The sequence below is a fragment of the Taudactylus pleione genome, unplaced genomic scaffold (assembly GCF_031769625.1).
Source record: "Taudactylus pleione unplaced genomic scaffold, aTauple2 ptg000256l, whole genome shotgun sequence".
Lineage (NCBI taxonomy): Eukaryota > Metazoa > Chordata > Amphibia > Anura > Myobatrachidae > Taudactylus > Taudactylus pleione.
Window position 1 is genome coordinate 22,161,737 of NW_028284658.1, and position 5,316 is coordinate 22,167,052.

Here is a 5,316-nt window from a genome sequence, read left to right on the forward strand (position 1 = left end):
AGCTATTCAATTGACTGCATCGTGTCCAGAATTTAAGTAGGGAGATGCACCTTACCACTATTAATGCCCACTGCATAGTCACAGTAAGCGGCACCGCCCGGTGTAAGTGCCTGGGCTGTTATAGCACACGGTAACACCGCCCTGAGGCACTACTCGCACCTCAGAAGGGTTGCAAGCAGATATCCGTTAGTCACAGGTTTACCACACAGGCAATTAAATGGCTCCGGGCACTTAACCATGGAGCTACATCCCCACTAAGAGAATTTAATTCCCCCCTTTAATATTAACCAACTACAAGTAACTCTCACTATTTTATCTTGTGAATTATGACTATGCTCTTAATTTTAGACTATAGGGGCCCCAGCCCCCCAAACCCTTAAACAAGTACTGGGTGTAGGAACAAAATCTATGACTGGTCTACCAGTACTGGCTTACTCTTATCTCAGTTATAGTTCACATTATTAAAAGTAGCTGATGATTTCTTGCTAAAGCCAAATGCATGTTGCTTTGGGGCCTATTCATTATTCTATTATTTATGGGCCCATTACACATGCGGAAGTGCTGTTTTTTCTTCCTTTGAGAAGGAGGGTGTTGCTGCCAACACACTGTGTGCCCTGCAGCTGTGGGCACGCGTGATCTCGGGTCACGCATATGCAGTCGGCAAGACCGGAAGCGGTAATTATCACTGCTACTTCTGTAGGGATCCCAGGGACAGCTGCTGTTTATGAGAAGCTATCCCTGCACCAGAGCAATACTGAATTGTCACGGTGACCACCCTGAGAACACCCACACAGGTAGGAATAGAAACGAACTGTGCTGCCCTGTACTTATTACCAGTATGTCATCAGGGCCGTACCGTGGGCGGTGTGACCTGTGCCACTGTCAGGTGCAGGGCCAAGGGAGCAGCAAAGTTACTGCCCCAGTGGCATCTGTGCCCAGCCTGGAGAGGTGCCTGTCTAAGCTGTCAGCTTCCAGCCACCTCATTGTAGCGCATATGATGACAGATTGCAGCCTAAGCAGAGTTGTGCATATGCCTAGATGCACCTGTTTTAGACAGATCTCTTGCACCCAAGATACTTCTGGTGCAAGTGCACACTGGAACGATGACAGCCAGGAAACCAAGCGTATGGATAAGGGCTGTGCAGTAATATAGATGTGTATAACTCAACATATGGATGAATATACGCAACCTTCTCCGTGCACACAGTTTGGAAGTCATTATGGCCAACTTGCATTCTTTGACTCTGCATAGACACCAATAATGTGGTCTAAGCAAATGTCCTTTACTAGGGTTTGATATACATTTTGTTTTTATTTTTTTCTTGCATTGAAACATGCACATAAAAGTTAACGATATGAACGATCATGAAAGTTGTACCGTGTACGCACCATTAGACAGACATTTTCTTTTGATCTCTCTGCTGCTCTTCCTTATTACTTTATTTAAAATCTAATAATAGTAAATATTTTATTAAATAACATCTTCACCAGTGTGCCCCACAAAGAGCCCTTTCTTCCCTTTTACTTTTGATAGATAACTTAGGTTGCAGGCTTGCACTGTAACAAGTGTACTGCCAAGTGCAAGAACCACTGATGAGTATTAGGTACAGCCAGGTTGCATTTAGTAGAAGCGTATGAATGCATTGATATTGAGACTTCCATACTATTATTCTCTATGGATCATATTTATCCTCAACTACGGCAATTTTAGCCCCAGTTAGAAAATTTGGGGCAATTTAGCAAGCAGCCCCAGCCCGGAGTTACGTCTGCAATATGCTGCCCTGGTGACCAGGCAACAATATACTGTTAGCTTTCAATACTATTATACCGCTGGGTTCTAACTTAGTCATGCTATAGTAAAAAATATGCCCATGGCAGTGATAGGAGCTCCATTGGGGTAAATGGACTATAACTTACAGAGTCCTATATTGCTGTACCCATAGAGAACTACTTTATATAGGGATGGCTGATGTAAACCATTTAGTACTAAACGTATGAGACTTCCTATATTATATTGGGAAATTCAGAGATGGATGTTATGGCACCGAGAGGGGGGGGGGAGCGGGTACAGATTACCCGGGCTTCCTGAGGGGCTCGGTGGAGGCCTGGGTCTGGCGCCGCCCCCCCCCCTCCCTCACAGCAGCCCAGCACGCAGCTTGTGCTGAGCTGCAGTGGGAGACTGCTCGTGGCTGCTGAGCAGCAGCCACAGCAGTCTCCTGTGCCTGTCTGGGGGAGCGATCACACTGATCGTGCCCCCCCCTGGGCTGAGGAGGCTCCAAAGCAACCCCCGCCCAAAAAAAAAGAAAGTTTTGCAGGCATGGAGGGGGGGGGACCATGCCTCCCGCGATTAGGCCACGTCCCCGCGAAGGCATATACTGATAGCTAGTGCGTGGATTGAGTAAACTCGTTTTTTTGTTTTGCCAAGTCCCGGGGATGGTGCAGAGACCAGCGCCAGGATATAGGTGAGTATGAATTCTTCTTTGCAGTGCCATGTTTTAAGGATATTCTACTGGAGAAGGGGACAGATTCATCTGGTATAGGTAAGTATGTGTGAATGGGTAGGTTATACTGTCACGGTGTGTGTGTTTTGTCTATTTTTAACTATTTATTTTACAGTGAAGTTACAGGTGCCGCATGTGTGCTGGCACTTGTTGTTCCACAAGTGCAAAATAGCAGGCATGCTGGCACTTGTAGTTCCACTGTAAAACACAATAGTTTTACATTATTTGCCCCCCCCCATTACCTCCATACCCACCTTGCCAGGGGTATGGGAAAGAGCCCCGGGTTTCAGCATAAGCCTGTGGTGCCCGGGTGGCAGGGACCCTTCTTTGGGGGGTCCCTGACTCCCCTGAGATCACCAGCTTGCACTCTCCGGTTTGGGGTGCTAATGCTTTGGACCTGGAGCCCCAGTGATTGGGTCTCCGGGCTGTGGCATTACACCCCGGTTGGTTGGGTCTGGTGCTGGTCTTAAATATAGGGGGATCCCCACGTTTTTTTTATACCCCTATATTTAAAACCAGAACTGGTCCCTGCAGCCTTGGGTTGGTTTCTAAAATACGGTGGAACCCTACACTTTTTGTTCCCCATATTTTTAGAAACCACCACTGGCTGGCAATCCTGGGGCTGATTTGGCTTTTGGGGGGGGACCTTATGTCGTTTTTTTTTGTAAATTATTACCCCGTTTTTTTACAGGTACAACACAATGGGAATTTTCGGAAAATATTCTAGGGACCCACCTAAAGATGTGTAGACATGGGGGATCACTATGGGTACCCCCAATTTTTAACTACTGAATGAAGTCGGGGTTTCAAATAGCCGTGGCAGGTGCATTTTTGCTGAATTTTAAAAAATGTGTTTTGCGACTTAAAAATATTCTAGTACCCATTTTCATGTACCCCAAATTTGATGGGACCATTTTTAAAAACCAAAAAAAATAAGCTAAGTGCTCTTCTGCATCACTTCTTCAAAGTCGGGAAAAAAAAACACCTGTCGCGGCTATTTAAAAACCTAACTTTCTTTTGCAGCCAAAAACGGGGGTACCCATAGTGATCCCCCATGTCTGGACAGCTTTAGGGGGGGTCTAGGATTATTTCCCAAAAATTCGCGTTTTTTTTACCGCTGATATAAGTATCGCCGGGTCCCGTTTTCGCCTACTTTCCAATTGAATACGGGGATATGCGGGCACGCGCGCGATAGTTTAACGCCTGGAAAACAGGCGAAGTCGGCGTTAAGTCCGGGCCGCGTTAAGTTAACGCAGCTCGGCTCAAATTGAATACGGTCCATAGGCTGGTGTCCTGACCTCAGTATACACACATCTTCTTTGCGACTGCAGAGTTCTGGACTGATGACTGTATACTGGGACCAGTGCGCACGCGTATGTATCGGCTGTACTATATAATTGCTTTTTACTCTAATTGTTAACTCTTACATCGTGTTACCCCTTTTTATATAAATAACTTTTTGTGATTTGGAACCACACGATTGGACTGGAAAGCAATTCTTTCTTAAGCGACTTGCAGCGCTAAATAGCGACTGAACGGTATTCATAGTGCATACACACGAAACAATATATCGTTACCATATGAACGATAACGATATTCAATGATATATTGTTCATATCGGTCAATTCTATTCAGTGAACGACCAACGATGCACGTTCCCGCATGAACGATAACGATATCTATGATCGTCCGTACAAGCAGGCCAATCTGGACGATATAGTCAACTTTGCCTGTTCAGAGATGTGGCAGGATGACTTCACTGAAAGATATCTTTGATGTCGTTGGTGGTACAAATCGTACAGTGTGTATGCAGCTTTAGTTTAAACATGTTGAAACAGCCTTTACCGCATGTTTTAAGGCTAGAACTAACTTGCGAAATAGGCCCCTTATATCTAATAACCTGACCCTATTCTGTAAATATTGGGGGTCAAAGAGTGCATAAACATAACTGCCAGTCACTATAGCAGCCAAATGGGTTGCTATAGAGATAATTTCACCCTAGATGTTGTGTTTTCAAAAGAATATTTAGGAATTGACATCAGTCCCTGCGCCTGTGGATCTAACAGTCTATTTTCTACCTAACACACTCAGGGGTATTTTTACTAAAGTGAGAGTTTTTAGACGTAGAGATGTTGCCCATAGCAGCCAATTAGATTATATTTTATATTCTAGAAGGTGCTAGTTAAGTAGAATCTATTTGTTTGCTATGGGCAACATCTCCACTTCTAAAAACTCTCACTTTAGTAAATATACCCCTCACAGTAAGCTAATGTGTTTTTGAACTGTAGGAGGAAATTGGAGCACATGCAGGAAACCCACACACGCACATGGTAAGAACATTACAAACTCACACGTATAGTGTCCAGGGAGGAATATAACAAATGGCCCCTGTGCTGTGAGACTGCAATATTAACCACCCATGTCCGACGCAGTGTCTTTTATTAGCATTTGTATGATGGATGTAGATTTTATATACAATTTTAACAATGTTCCTTGGCTTCATTTCTGTCTTCACATCAATAATGCTGGTGACACATGATATAATATCTACTGTAAATTTGGGTGTGCGGACAGTTATTGTAGCATGTGTGGTCCCAATGCCAGATAAGTCTGGATTGAAATCTATTGGTCTGTGTATTCAGTCATCTTCCAATCATGCTAAGAGGCCCAAACGATGGCAGTAGAGAGCCAACTGCTCTGCTCAAGCCACAGGACTGGATCTTGGACAACACACGCTGGGGCTATACAGCAGGAGGACTGTACCTTGTGTCGCTATTTAATGCAAGTTATAGATCTCAAAAAACAAACATTAAAA